Source organism: Cherax quadricarinatus, chromosome 87 (genome assembly GCF_038502225.1).
Source record: "Cherax quadricarinatus isolate ZL_2023a chromosome 87, ASM3850222v1, whole genome shotgun sequence".
Taxonomy (NCBI): Eukaryota; Metazoa; Arthropoda; class Malacostraca; order Decapoda; family Parastacidae; genus Cherax; species Cherax quadricarinatus.
Genome location: NC_091378.1, coordinates 18,348,473 through 18,364,961, shown reverse-complemented (window position 1 = coordinate 18,364,961; position 16,489 = coordinate 18,348,473). Strand labels below are relative to the sequence as shown.

Sequence of the window (16,489 nt, the reverse complement as noted above, 5' to 3'; positions counted from 1 at the left end):
GGCATCTAGCTCTCTTGCAGTGCTCCCCTTCCTTTGTTTTTGACTGGCTCGTCATCCTTATTTCCCACTTCTACCACTACCACTACTACTACCTCTTCTTCTTCTAATACTACTACAACTACTGATGAAATTAAGACACATGTGCGGCGTCTGGTTGTCTTTGTTGTGGACGTTTCGCCATCCAGTGGCTGGCTGGATGGCGAAACGTCTATGATGGGGATGCCCGGGTGTTGTGCATGTGTCTTAATTTCATCTTGTCAGTATTATATACAACTCTTGTACTACTACTACTACTACTACTACTACCTCCACCTCTTCCTGCCTATATATAGCCGTCCTGCTCCACCTCTGTTAGTGTGACTTTGTCAATGGTCCAAGTCGGACCGAAACGTCGTCGTAAGCTTCTCTCTTTCATGTGCGGGTTATTTGTGTATACCTGGTGGTACCTGAATCACAAAATATTATACCTGGTGGTACCTGAATCACAAGATATTATATCTGGTGGTACCTGAATCACAAGATATTATACCTGGTGGTGCCTGAATCACAAGATATTATATCTGGTGGTACCTGAATCACAAGATATTATACCTGGTGGTACCTGAATCACAAGATATTATACCTTGTGGTACCTAAATCACAAGATATTATATCTGGTGGTACCTGAATCACAAGATATTATATCTGGTGGTACCTGAATCACAAGATATTATATCTGGTGGTACCTGAATCACAAGATATTATACCTGGTGGTGCCTGAATCACAAGATATTATACCTGGTGGCACCTGAATCACAAGATATTATACCTGGTGGTACCTGAAACACAAGATATTATACCTGGTGGTACCTGAATCACAAGATATTATATCTGGTGGTACCTGTATCCCAAGTACAGTCTATTTTCGGAGTACAGTCTACTTCAGGAGTACAGTCTATTACCAGAGTACAGTCTACTTCAAGAGTACAGTCTACTTCAAGAGTACAGTCTATTTCTGGAGTACAGTCTACTTCAAGAGTACAGTCTATTTCAGTGGTACAGTCTACTTCAGGAGTACAGTCTACTTCAGGAGTACAGTCTATTTCCAGAGTACAGTCTACTTCAGGAGTACAGTCCATTTCTGGAGTACAGTCTACTTCAGGAGTACAGTCTATTTCTGGAGTGCAGTCTACTTCAGGAGTACAGTCTACTTCAGGAGTACAGTCTATTTCTGTAGTACAGTCTACTTCAGGAGTACAGTATATTTCAGGAGTACAGTCTACTTCAGGAGTACAGTCTACTTCTGGAGTACAGTCTACTTCAGGAGTACAGTCCATTTCTGGGGTACAGTCTACTTCAGGAGTACAGTCTATTTCAGGAGTAGAGTCTACTTCAGGAGTACAGTCTATTTCAGTGGAACAGTCTATTTCAGTGTTACAGTCTATTTCAGTGGAACAGTCTGTTTCAGTGGTACAGTCTATTTCAGTAGTACAGTCTATTTCAGTAGTACAGTCTATTTCAGTGGAACAGTCTACTTCAGGAGTACAGTCTATTTCCGGAATACAGTTAATTTTTTTTTCTAAAGTACATTCCATGGAAAGTCCCTTGTTATGCACGGCTTCCTAGTTGTGACCCAGTGTGACCTGCTGCTGCTTGCTAGTTCTGACCCAGTGTGACCTGCTGCTGCTTGCTAGTTCTGACCCAGTGTGACCTGCTGCTGCTTGCCAGTTCTGACCCAGTGTGACCTGCTGCTTGCTAGTTCTGATCCAGTGTGACCTGCTGCTGCTTGCTAGTTCTGACCCAGTGTGACCTGTTGCTGCTTGCTAGTTCTGACCCAGTGTGACCTGCTGCTGCTTCCTAGTTCTGACCCAGTGTGACCTACTGCTGCTTGTTAGCTATGCCCCAGTGTGACCTGCTGCTGCTTGCTAGTTCTGACCCAGTGTGACCTGCTGCTGCTTGCTAGATCTGATCCAGTGTGACCTGCTGCTGCTTGCTAGTTGTGACCCAGTGTGACCTGCTGCTGCTTGCTAGTTCTGACCCAGTGTGACAGTCTATTTCTGGAGAACAGTCTACTTCAGGAGTACAGTCTACTTTCAGGAGTACAGTCTACTTCAGGAGTACAGTTTATTTCTGGAGTACAGTCTACTTCAGGAGTACAGTCTACTTCAGGAGTACAGTCTATTTCTGGAGTACAGTCTACTTCAGGAGTACAGTCTACTTCTGGGGTACAGTCTACTTCAGGAGTACAGTCTATTTCAGGAGTAGAGTCTACTTCAGGAGAACAGTCTATTTCAGTGGAACAGTCTATTTGAGTGTTACAGTCTATTTCAGTGGAACAGTCTATTTCAGTGGTACAGTCTATTTCAGTAGTACAGTCTATTTCAGTAGTGTAGACAGCCTGTACTGTCGGAACACACAGCCTAGCCGTCTGCTCTGACTAGTTCATATTTCGCGGCATTTAGGTGCTGCCATCTGTAGGCTCACCCACGTCAGTGGGAGGCTCAGCCCATCCGCCCTCACTCCTAGGCCGACCCTCTTGATAGACACACGTGCTCCCCCTCCACGGACTGGCTTGCGGTCACTCCCTCACACTGCCCGTTGTGTACTCACTCCTACCCAATTAAAGCCAAACTAGTCCACGGCCGTATCATTGCTACCTACGCTACCTTCATCGGCATTAAACTGCTGTTCAGCAGCAAGAACAGCAATAACAGTGGTGACAGCGGAGCCAACGGCATTGTGAGCCTCTTCAGGGTGGAGGGGTCAACACCATCGGTCGACGCCAGCCAACATCATCCATCGTCATCCAATGCACCTGCTGGCCTAAAGAGTTATCTGTTGCTCCCAGCGTCTTGACGGGACCTGAGATAGATCTTCGTCCTAGATTTTTCCCACAAAATCTGGACATAGGCATCACGGCGTCATCTCCAGCCTTAGCAGTGACGTGTTCACCTCACCAGCCCTCTCTACAGCCTTCTCTGCTATGCAACGAGGTCCATCTCGCAGTCCATGTGTGCTGTGTTCTTCCCAGTTTCCTCCGAGAAGTTCTACCTGGCTTAACCACGTGGGAACCCAGTTGGCTTAGCCCCTAAGGCAGCTCAGTTCAGCCCCCACGCCGTCTACAGCAGCTCGTGACTCATCATTGTGTCTACAACTACTCAGCATCTACGTATCTCCAGCCAGTGCAGTTTTTTCTTGTGTTGCCCAGTTAAAATTTTTTTTTTTTCTTTCCCTTGCTGTTACATTCCCAGTTCATCACCAGTTTTGTTTTCCCCAGTGATTTGTTACAGTAAAACTTCCTCGCACCAGTTCATAGTTTCACTTAAGCTTGTTTTTAGCACGTTCGAGTAGTGCAGTAAATGTTTTGTTCTCCGTGTGCTAAAGCCGCAGTCAGTGAGCGCGCCCAGACACACTTGCCAGTGTAAACATACCACGCACAGCTGTGGCTCACGCTGAGTTAGCCACGTTTCTCTCATATCTTATACCTCCACAGAGTAACCCCGGTCTTTCCTGTTCTTCCCAAGTCCATTCTGATAATTTTTCCTACGACATTGAAGCCCCATAGCAGTATACAAATGCTATGAGGCGTGTAGTGTTACTAGAGCATCACTGAAAGTTTCAGGACCTGCAGCACCCAGTACCTTCGTCCATCTCCTGCACTCAAAGTTAAGTAAACAGTGACTTACCTAGCATTTCCTAATATTTTGTGACATTATTTAACTGTTCTGCACCAATACAGTTACAGTTACTGAAGCCATACTTCAGTAAATTGTTCAGTTTTAGTCATCAGTGTACATTTTGCCACTTATCCACAGCTACTTAAATTTTGTACATTTATTTTGCACTCCTACATTTTAAATTTCAGTATTTTATTCTGCATCTTGCACCTCAGTTCTTGATTTAAATTGTTCAGTGTTAACCATTTATACAATTTACCTCTCACACACAGTTTGCAAGTAATTCCTGTGTGCTGTTAATTTTGTTAGTTGCACCTGCAAGTTAGCCACAGATTGTTGACAACCCTGTACTGCTTTGTTTGTTAGTGTGTTTTTTTTTCTTTTAATAAGTGTAATCTTCAAGTACTTAAGTATTAGTTTATTCTACCTGCAGTGATACAATCTGTGCCTAGCCCATTACACTTTTCTCCTGTTTCCCCATTTATTTGCTTTACATATACAGGAAGGCCCCGCTTTATGGCGTTTCACTTTACGGCGTTCCACTAATACGGTCATTTCAAATTATGACCAAAACTCGCTATACGGCTCCCCCCACCTGACTTTCTAATATGGTCACCGCACCCCACCTTGTTTGTTTACATTCTTCGTGAGCTCAGTAAGCACTAAGTCTCTCCATTTTGTCTGGAAACTCCAAAATTTCAAATGTTTTTAAAAGTTATTTCATATTTTATATATACTCTGATAATTATACTTATGTATACCTGTACTTAAATAAACTTACATACTGTGCTGGCATGCAGGTACACATTAAAATCAGTAAGAGTGTCTTATGTCTCCAGACGTCCTATTAGTAATGATAATAATAATCATCGTCTCATTTAAATGTCGTATATTACGTTAAATACACATTTTCATTAATCCATCTATGATATTTTTTCAAAATTATATAATAAACACGATACATAACATAAAAAGATGATAAATACACCCCACAATAGAATAAATAAACATAAATATGAGATGTGGTAGCAGACGACTTGCACAAGTGACGCCATATTAGAAATGCTAATAATAATAATAATCATCAAGTCTTATTAAATGTTGTATATTACGTTAATATACACATTTTCATTAATCCATCCATGATATTTTTTCAAAATTATATAATAAACACGAAACATAACATAAAAAGATGATAAATACACCCTACAATAGAATAAATAAACATAAATATGAGATGTCGTAGCCAGATAACTTGTACAAGTGATGCCAAGAATAACATTTTCTCTAATCTAACATAAGAGAAAATGTGTTACTGGGGGTAACTGTAGAAAATTATTCCTTTCGTATGTATGTAAGTTTATTCAGGTATACACAAATACAGTTACATAGATTATCATACATAACAACATATGTGTAGAGAACCTAGGATAACCCAAAAAAGTCAGAGTGACTTATTTCCATTGCCTTCACTCAGAGCATCATTTCTTCTTAAAATGATGTTACATGAGAATGGGAGTGTTCTTCTTTATTTATTCTACCGTATCAATGTAGAGACAACCTGTACACAATGTAACTTGTACACAAACCAGACGCATACACCTCGTTTACAAAACTTACCTTCGCCTGGTTTGTTTACATAACTCTGCGCCTGTCCCCTCTCATGCACTCATTCTTTCTCTCTCTCATTTATTCGTTTTATCTCATTTACTTACTCCTGACCCTACATTAAGACTACAAATATTTTAAGGTAAGTAATGAGTGAACTGTATATACATTTTATCGCTCTGGGATGCTTAAATATCATGGAATATATGTGTGGGTGGGGTGGCCTGGTATGGGAGCCTGGCTGACTACCATATATACCACACTTGATTTCTTACAATAAATACTACTTGTCTCACCCTAGATTAAGACTATAAATATTTTAAGGTAAGTAATGAGTGCACTATGTGTGTATTGTACTTTTTATTGTTTTTTGATGCCTGATTCTATTGCTAACTTAATATATGTTAGTGTAAATTTGTTATCTAGTGTTTGTATGCATTTGTAAGTGGAAAAAAAGGGTGTTCCACTTTACGGCGGTTTCTGCTTTACGGCGGTAGCCTGGAACCTAACCAGCCGTATAAGTGGGGCCTTCCTGTATTCTATGTTTTATCTGTGAGTATTCACCAATGTGCATTACTTTTTGCTATTTTGTATACCCAAGTCATTGAGTGCATTTTTGGGAACCTGCTTATTTACCATTAATTACCAAACTTACTTGTGAAGTTCATTAATTTTGATCTTGAGATTGTGAAATTTTTGTTTTTGCCAGTGTACACCCTGCTAACACCAGTTAACCTTTGCCCTATTCTTGAATTTAATAATTTGCATTTTTATTAATTTTATTTTGTGTGCAATATAGCATTTCTTGATACAGTGTATTTTTTTTTTCTGTGATTTTTGGCACAATCCCATTCTCTGATATCTTTGCTGTGCCAACTTCCCTTTGTGCAAGTGATTTTTTTTTTGCATTCCAATTTGCAACTGCTAGCACCTGCAATATTTTTAAACTGTGCTTGCAGCACAGTTTAGTGTTGTGTAGTACCTGATTTATTTTAAATTTTGTGCAATTTTTGCTACCAGTGTTTACAGTTCAACTCCTTTTCATAAATTTTGTTGCCAGTCTCCTGGTGAAATTATTGACCACCCTTAGCTTCATTTTGTGCACTTCCCTGTAGTTCATTCTCTTGCATACATCTCTTATTTTGTGTTTCAGTGTGTACCACTTTTTGTTGTTTTGCTCAAATTATTTCCATCACTAAGCAGTTTACCTAGTACCGTGATGTCGTGTTCTCTCTGACTCTGTGTTGAATTGTAGCCAGTGCATACCATTTCTTGCTCTGACCTGTTTACCCTCTTCGTGACCTGCTTGCGTTTGAACAATTGACGTCATGACTAAGACACGCAGTGGCCGTACCATTAGTCCAGATTCTGCTGATGCTAGCAATGGTGCCTCAGCCAGCGTGAACACGCGGCAGGGCATCGAAGCCCCCGTGACAGTTGGTCAACTTGTGGCTCAAATCTCGACCACCAGTGGGCCGGCTACTCGTCCATACCCGACCCTTCTTTTTGACGGTCGTTCAAATAGGTTAGAGCCATGACTGCAGTCAGTCGAGACGACTGTTAAGGCCCTATTTGATAGTCCCATGGATGCACAGTACATTCGTGCTACTGTTGCAGCAGTGGATCTCACCCGGGATGATATAGGTGCCTTTGTGCAGCTCAATCGCGTTTGTAAGATTCGGTCTAGCCGTCTGCTCTGACTAGTTCATATTTCGCGGCATTTAGGTGCTGCCCTCTGTAGGCTCACCCAGGTCAGTGGGAGGCTCAGCCCATCTGCCCTCACTCCTAGGCCGACCCTCTTGATAGACACAAGTGCTCCCCCTCCATGGACTGGCTTGCGGTCACTCCCTCACACTGCCCGTTGTGTACTCACTCCTACCCAATTAAAGCCAAACTAGTCCACGGCCGTATCATTCCTACCTACGCTACCTTCATCGGCACTAAACCGCTGTTCAGCAGCAAGAACAGCAATAACAGTAGTACAGTCTATTTCAGTGGTACAGTCTATTTCCGGAATACAGTTAATTTTTTTTTCTAAAGTACATTCCATGGAAAGTCCCTTGTTATGCACGGCTTCCTAGTTGTGACCCAGTGTGACCTGCTGCTGCTTGCTAGTTCTGACCCAGTGTGACCTGCTGCTGCTTGCTAGTTCTGACCCAGTGTGACCTGCTGCTGCTTGCCAGTTCTGACCCAGTGTGACCTGCTGCTTGCTAGTTCTGATCCAGTGTGACCTGCTGCTGCTTGCTAGTTGTGACCCAGTGTGACCTGCTGCTGCTTGCTAGTTCTGACCCAGTGTGGCCTGTTGCTGCTTGCTAGTTCTGACCCAGTGTGACCTGCTGCTGCTTCCTAGTTCTGACCCAGTGTGACCTACTGCTGCTTGTTAGTTATGCCCCAGTGTGACCTGCTGCTGCTTGCTAGTTCTGACCCAGTGTGACCTGCTGCTGCTTGCTAGTTCTGACCCAGTGTGACCTGCTGCTGCTTGCTAGTTCTAATCCAGTGTGACCTGCTGCTGCTTGCTAGTTGTGACCCAGTGTGACCTGCTGCTGCTTGCTAGTTCTGACCCAGTGTGACCTGTTGCTGCTTGCTAGTTCTGACCCAGTGTGACCTGCTGCTGCTTCCTAGTTCTGACCCAGTGTGACCTACTGCTGCTTGTTAGTTATGCCCCAGTGTGACCTGCTGCTGCTTGCTAGTTCTGACCCAGTGTGACCTGCTGCTGCTTGCTAGTTCTGACCCAGTGTGACCTGCTGCTGCTTGTTAGTTATGACCTAGATAAACCCACTGCTGCTTGCTAGTTATGACCCAGTGTGACCTGCTGCTGCTTGCTAGTTCTGACCCAGTGTGACCTGCTGCTGCTTGCTAGTTCTGACCCAGTGTGACCTGCTGCTGCTTGCTAGTTCTGACCCAGTGTGACCTGCTGCTGCTTATTAGTTATGACCCAGTGTGACCTGCTGCTGCTTGCTAGTTATGACCCAGTGTGACCTGCTGCTGCTTGCTAGTTCTGACCCAGTGTTACCTGCTGCTGCTTGCTAGTTCTGACCCAGTGTGATCTGTTGCTTGCTAGTTATGACCCAGTGTGACCTGCTGCTGCTTGATAGTTCTGACCCAGTGTGACCTGCTGCTGCTTGCTGGTTCTGACCCAGTGTGACCTGCTGCTGCTTACTAGTTATGACCCAGTGTGACCTGCTGCTGCTTGCTAGTTCTGACCCAGTGTGACCTGCTGCTGCTTGCTAGTTCTGACCCAGTGTGACCTGCTGCTGCTTGCTAGTTCTGACCCAGTGTTACCTGCTGCTGCTTGCTAGTTCTGACCCAGTGTGATCTGTTGCTTGCTAGTTATGACCCAGTGTGACCTGCTGCTGCTTGATAGTTCTGACCCAGTGTGACCTGCTGCTGCTTGCTAGTTCTGACCCAGTGTGACCTGCTGCTGCTTACTAGTTATGACCCAGTGTGACCTGCTGCTGCTTGCTAGTTCTGACCCAGTGTGACCTGCTGCTGCTTGCTAGTTCTGACCCAGTGTGACCTGCTGCTGCTTGCTAGTTCTGACCCAGTGTTACCTGCTGCTGCTTGCTAGTTCTGACCCAGTGTGACCTGCTGCTGCTTGCTAGTTCTGACCCAGTGTGATCTGTTGCTTGCTAGTTATGACCCAGTGTGACCTGCTGCTGCTTGCTAGTTATGACCCAGTGTGACCTGCTGCTAACTAGTTGTGACCCAGATAAACCTACTACTGCTTGCTAGTTGTGACCCAGTGTGACCTGCTTGCTAGTTGTGACCCAGTGTGACCTGCTGCTTGCTAGTTGTGACCCAGAGTGACCTGCTGCTGCTTACTAGTTGCGACCCAGTGTGACCTGCTGCTTGCTAGTTGTGACCCAGAGTGACCTGCTGCTGCTTGCTAGTTATGACCCAGTGTGACCTGCTGCTGCTTGCTAGTTATGACCCAGTGTGACCTGCTGCTTGCTAGTTGTGACCCAGAGTGACCTGCTGCTGCTTACTAGTTGCGACCCAGTGTGACCTGCTGCTGCTTTACTCTTGTCTAGCACTTTTCTCATAAGTAAGTTTATTCAGTTACAGGTACACATAGCTACATACATTATCATACATAGCAGCATATTCTAACCATACAATAGAGCAAAAAAGTAATGTGAAGGACCTGGGAGTGATTATGTCAGAGGATCTCAACTTCAAAGACCACAACAATGTATCTACTGCACCTGCTAGGAAAGTGATAGGATGGATAATGAGAACTTTCAAAACTAGGGACACCAAACCCATGATGATTCTCTTTAAACTGCTTGTTCTCTCTACCCTGGAATACTGATGTACACCAACTGTCCCCTTCAAGGCTGGTGACATTGCTGACCTAGAGAGTGTACAAAGAACTTTCATGGCACACATAAGTGCTATAAGGCATCTAAACTACTGGGAACAGTTGAAGGTCCTTGGTCTGTATTCCCTCGAATGCAGGTGAGAGAGAGACATGATAATATACACTTGGAAGGTCCTGGAGGGATTGGTACCAAACCTGCACACGAAAATCACTCCTTATGAAAGCAAAAGACTTGGCAGGAGATGCAACATTCCTCCGATGAAAAGTAGGGGTGCCACGAGTACACTGAGAGACAACACAATAAGTGTCAGGGGCCCAAGACTGTTCAATTGCCTCCCAGTATACAAAAGGGGGATTACCAATAGACCCCTGGCTGTCTTCAAGAAGGCACTGGACAGGCACCTAAAGTCAGTACCTGACCATCTGGGCTGTGGTTCATATGTCAGCTTGGCCAGCAGTAACAGCCTGGTTGATCAGACCCTGATCCACCATGAGGCCTGGTCTTAGACCGGGCCGCGAGGGTGTTGACCCCCGAAACCCTCTCCAGGTAAACTCAAGGTAAGGTCAGTCAGACTTACAGTCAGTCTTGTAGCCAAGGTCAGTCAGACTTACAGTCAGTCTTGTAGCCAAGGTCAGTCAGACTTACAGTCAGTCTTGTAGCCAAGGTCAGTCAGACTTACAGTCAGTCTTGTAGCCAAGGTCAGTCAGACTTACAGTCAGTCTTGTAGCCAAGGTCAGACTTACAGTCAGTCTTGTAGCCAAGGTCAGACTTACAGTCAGTCTTGTAGCCAAGGTCAGACTTACAGTCAGTCTTGTAGCCAAGGTCAGACTTACAGTCAGTCTTGTAGCCAAGGTCAGACTTACAGTCAGTCTTGTAGCCAAGGTCAGACTTACAGTCAGTCTTGTAGCAAAGGTCAGTCAGACTTACAGTCAGTCTTGTAGCCAAGGTCAGTCAGACTTGCAGTCAGTCTTGTAGCCAAGGTCAGTCAGACTTACAGTCAGTCTTGTAGCCAAGGTCAGACTTACAGTAAGTCTTGTAGCCAAGGTCAGACTTACAGTAAGTCTTGTAGCCAAGGTCAGACTTACAGTCAGTCTTGTAGCCAAGGTCAGACTTACAGTCAGTCTTGTAGCCAAGGTCAGTCAGACTTACAGTCAGTCTTGTAGCCAAGGTCAGTCAGACTTACAGTCAGTCTTGTAGCCAAGGTCAGTCAGACTTACAGTCAGTCTTGTAGCCAAGGTCAGTCAGACTTACATGAATTTAATAATTGAACATCAAGAGACTGATCCCATGAACTTCACAACTGAACATCAAAAAACTAACCCCATGCACTTTGTGGGTGAATGACTGCTCCTCGAAGGCCGTGGAGGCATCAGACTGCAAGATGCCGTACATGTGAGGCAGCAGCAGAGACCCGAACAAATCCGTGGCTTCCCTGGGCAGCTGTGTGAGCATATTGTCTATGCTGCACACCAGTACCCTGGGGCCCTTGAAGCTGTAACAGGGTTCCACAATATTAATCATAATGTATGATTTACATGTTATAGAATATTGTTAAGTACAAAGAAAGCCACTAACTCTGTCTGTCGTTATTTCTCTCACTATCTTTACTTGTGTACCTGTTAGTGTCTTTATACTGGTCGGCGTCGTAGAGACAGAAGGGCGTTGTCAATGGTGGTACACTTTGTCACGAACTCTCTAGATCCTCCAGGATCTGCTGAGACGTCACAGATGGCCAGCATCCTGTGTGGCAGTGATGGTGAACCTCTCTGTAATAAGCAACATCATCTTCATTATCATAATAATAATAATCAGTATGTGGTTTTTTGTATATGATTATCTATTTAGAGACCACAGTATGTCTATCAGTGGACACAGAGGGGAATGAGTCTCAATTTTACTTTGTGGATTATTATTACTATTATTATATTCAAAATAGGCACTAAGTCTGTATGTAAGGAACTGAGAAATACAAATAGGTAAGTATAGGCAGACAGAGAGGAAGAAAAAGGCTGTGGGTCCAAGATTGCTGAGTAGATGTGCAGACCAGCTAGCAGCACCTCTAACTCACATCTATTAGCAGTGCCTAGTAGTGCAAATGGCCTTCTCTGTTCACAAAAGGAAGAGCAGAATGGAAATCAACAACCACAGACTTGTGTCAGTTTTGTCAATCACTGGCAAGATTCCTGAGACAATAACCTCACAACAAATGAGGACGAGTTTTTCCACTACCATTCACTTCTTTGTGACCGTCAATATGGCTTCAGAAAAGGTCACTCTTCTGATCTGTTGTTAAACTTCTCCACTAAGTGGCACCAGTCACTAAATGATTCATCAGTCAGCTGTGTAATAACACTGGACATTGCTACATTTCCACCGAGTATGGCACCAGGGACTCTTGGCAAAACTGCAAGCACTAGGAGTCACCAGCTAGATCTACACTATGCCTTCTCATTGATTACCTCCAAGGTATATCTCTAAGTGTAGTTCTGAGTGGAACAGAGTCAACAAGACACACTACTAGTGCCAGTGTATCACAGGGAAGTGTGCTTATGCTATTGTTATGGAATGTTTATTTCAATGACCTTCAGCTCATTCTAGAATCCCATGCATATGGAGATGACTGTACTCCAACATTCACTTATCCAGGAGAGGAAATGCTAGCTGCTCTACATTAAATCAATCACCAGCTTACAGCTATATTAGCCTAGAAAAAATGATGGCAGGTTGCATTTGCTTCTAAGAAAACACAGATTATGGTCTCTAGGAACCGTGATAGTAATGCTGGAGCAGCGGTAAGAATGAATGGGAGAGTGTTGGTACCCTGAGATGAGGTTGATATCCATGGGGTAAAATTTGACTCTAAACAGTACAGGCTGCAAGACTCTGTATGAGACAAGACTGCTTACACCTTGAGTGTGCTCCACTTTCTTGGATTGCCTGCCCCATGTCTCATCTGTGATTTCTTGACAGAATAGAGAAGAGAGGAAGATGACTTATCTCTTGTCTGAACCCAGCCTGGACAGATCCATCATTTCAACAGAGCCTTCAACACTGGAGGGATGTGGGTTGCCTTACTGTTGTAGACAAGGCTAATAATGTCAAAGTACCTCCACTCCAAGAACAGCAAGAAGTGAGCTTCTACACCACAAGACAGGCAGCAAGCAGCAACTACACTCTCACTGTACCCTACTCCAGAACATCACTTCATCTGAGATCATTTATTCCTAAGATGATTCTAAAATGGAACATGTTCATACAACATAACATAACTGAAATAAAGTCAGATGACCAAATAAAATTGCTGGCCCACATATGCCTCCAATTTCATTCTGTTTGTAAGTAAGTAGGCTACAGGTACACTTAAGTACAATTACCATACATATTTGTAAAATACCCACCAGGATAACCCAAAAAAGTCAAAATCCATTGTGGTCATAAAATAAAAAGGTTTTCAAATGAGTTGAAGTTAAGTAACAGCTCTTGTAAATAAAGATAGCAACTTTTAACCCAACCCTGTAAATATCCTTGTGTAAATATAAAGAAACTTACACTTGTAGGGAGCCAGAGTGTATATAGGCTGCAGGAGGAACTTGGCATCAGGGATGGTTAGAAGTTTGGGTGAGTTCACTGTCCCGTATATACCACTGATGATCAATGTGGCATATGGCACCACCTGAAACAACCAGTGAAATGAATGAAAACATATACAAGTTCTATGCACAGTGAGAAGATACAAAAGTTCTATATACAGTGAAGATATATACAAGTTCCAGTATATACTTTGAAAATATATACAAACTCTACATACAGTGAAAATAATATATACAATTTCTATATACAGTCAAAATATATAGTCTCTACATACAGTGAAAAGTTGTATGATTCAGGGTTGGCCTACCATACTTTTGCCATTGTTTGGTAAGAAAATTATCTTACAATCAAGAAAACTGTTCTCATGACCAAGAAAACGACCATATGATAAAAAATTAATTTGGTGAACAGGACAATGACCTTGTGAGCAGGACAATAACCTTGTGAGCAGGACAATGACCTTGTGAGCAGGACAATGACCTTGTGAGCAGGACAATGACCATGTGATCAGGACAATAACCTTGTGAGCAGGACAATGACCTTGTGAGCAGGACAATAACCTTGTGAGCAGGACAATGACCTTGTGAGCAGGACAATAACCTTGTGAGCAGGACAATGACCTTGTGAGCAGGACAATAACCTTGTGAGCAGGACAATGACCATGTGAGCAGGACAATAACCTTGTGAGCAGGACAATGACCTTGTGAGCAGGACAATAACCTTGTGAGCAGGACAATGACCTTGTGAGCAGGACAATGACCTTGTGAGCAGGACAATGACCATGTGAGCAGGACAATAACCATGTGAGCAAGACAATGACCCTGTGAGCAGGGCAATGACCTTGTGAGCAAAAAATTCTAACCTTGTGAGAAAAGACAGAGATGTATCTCTCAGGATGTTCTTCATATTCGACAGCATTGTACTGTCCACTGTCTTTATGAACCAAGTGATCACAGCGGCTCACCTCTCAACAGTAAATATTGTTGGTCGCTGCTCACAGGAAGAAAATAACTAAGTCACACAGGGGAAATAAACACGGCATGGTTTGTGACCAGTTAGTGGTGGAGGTTTGAGCCTTCACCCAGTAATCCAACTGGTGTGGGTCGCATCCTGGGGACAAAATTACCGTATTTCACAGCTTATGACTTGTTTTATTTCAATGGTTCAGCATTGGATTTAACTGGGAGAGCTACAGCTCCCCCCCCCCCACAACCCAACTTACAACTCCCATAACTGACCTTCAGTTTATAAGATGCAGTGATTTTTGGGAGACATTTTATGGGGAAAAATTGCATCTAATAAACTGCAAAATACAATAACCTAAGTTGCAGGAAATGCTCTGCATAACAAGGGATTTTCTATATACTGTACATAGTAGTACATCACTAATGTTAGCTATGGTCTGTATACCTTGTACAGTTAGTCCTTGACTTACAAACACATTGAGAATCTTGTGTATTATATCATTACAGGAGGCCCTCCATATTAGAGGGGGTTGGGGATCGAGAACCTCGCAAATCTTGAAAATTCACAAATGTTTGGTGCACAAATATGATGTAGGGAAATATAATAATACTGTACTGTAGCAGTCACAAATGTTTTTATGTGCAAATATATTGCAGGGAATATTAACCCTTTGACTGTCGCGGCCGTATATATACGTCTTACGAGGTACCGTGTTTAACGTACATATACTCATAAATTCAAACGGCTTCAAATCAAGCAGCAGAAAGCTGGTAGGCCCACATGTGAGAGAATGGGTGTGTGTGCACCATATAAAAAAAATCCTGGAGCACGCAGTGCATAATGAGAAAAAAAAACTCCGACCGTTTTTTTTAATTTTCGTATAGTATTTATGATTGTATTCTCGTTTTCTTGGTCTCATTTGATAGAATGGAAAACATATTATAGAAATAGAGGTGATTTTGATTGATTTTACTATAAAAAGAACCTTGAAATGGAGCTAAAAGTAGGGGAAATGTTTGATTTTTGCCAATGTTCAAAAGTAAACAAATGATGTCATTGTCCAATAAATGTCCAAGTAGCCATTCTAATATGCAGTCATGAATGAGTTGACATTATTTGTACAATTATTACAGTATTGCAGTAGTCTGCATAATAGTAAGTCTTCTACTTTTTGTTTGAATAAAAATTCAAAATAGAAAGCAAGAGTAATATCAGAGGGGCTTGGAGACGTGACTGATGAACAAAGAAAATGTTATTTTAGAGCCAGGAATGTCTGCATTGTTCATTCTGGACCTTATTTTGAAATTGTCATATTTTTTAATTTTCGTGAAATTGGCCGAATTGCAAATTTTTGACCACATTATTGGGTAGTTGAAATCGGTAAATGGGCAGTTTCTTGTACTTAATCGATAGAAAAAATGGAGTTCTAAAGAAATAGCTATGAGTTTGGTCGACTGGAACAATGGAATTAGCCAAAAATAGGGCTCAAAGTGGGCAAAATAGCCGATTTGTAAATATCGCCGAGGTAGCTAACTTCGTGAGAGAATAATTCCGTAATTTTTTTTTTAAATTTTGCGACACCAGGGGTCCACTGTACGGCGTTCTGCTAATACGGTCATTTCAAATTATGACCAAAACTCGCTATACGGCTCCCCCCACCTGACTTTCTAATATGGTCACCGCGCCCCACCTTGTTTGTTTACATTCTTCGTGAGCTCAGTAAGCACTAAGTCTCTCCATTTTGTCTGGAAACTCCAAAATTTCAAATGTTTTTAAAAGTTATTTCATATTTTATATATACTCTGATAATTATACTTATGTATACCTGTACTTAAATAAACTTACATACTGTGCTGGCATGCAGGTACACATTAAAATCAGTAAGAGTGTCTTATGTCTCCAGACGTCATATTAGTAATGATAATAATAATCATCGTCTCATTTAAATGTCGTATATTACGTTAAATACTCATTTTCATTAATCCATCTATGATATTTTTTCAAAATTATATAATAAACACGATACATAACATAAAAAGATGATAAATACACCCCACAATAGAATAAATAAACATAAATATGAGATGTGGTAGCAGACGACTTGCACAAGTGACGCCATATTAGAAATGCTAATAATAATAATAATAATCACCGAGTCTTATTAAATGTTGTATATTACGTTAATATACACATTTTCATTAATCCATCCATGATATTTTTTTCAAAATTATATAATAAACATGATACATAACATAAAAAGATGATAAATACACCCTATAATAGAATAAATAAACATAAATATGAGATGTGGTAGCCAGGTAACTTGTACAAGTGATGCCAAGAATA

General features: G+C 42.3%; 1 long non-coding RNA gene across 1 annotated transcript in view; it reads right to left on the bottom strand.

Annotated features, from left to right (window-relative positions):
- The window catches only part of LOC128704524 (uncharacterized), a 34,303-nt gene extending 21,039 nt beyond the window's left edge, over window positions 1-13,264 (bottom strand). Inside the window, exons 1-3 of the long non-coding RNA XR_011394453.1 lie at window positions 13,136-13,264; window positions 11,203-11,352; window positions 10,907-11,078 (exon numbers count right to left, since the gene is read on the bottom strand). This is a non-coding gene — a long non-coding RNA (uncharacterized lncRNA). The remainder of the gene's footprint in view (window positions 1-10,906; window positions 11,079-11,202; window positions 11,353-13,135) is intronic.
- Between the last annotated feature and the right edge of the window lie 3,225 nt (window positions 13,265-16,489).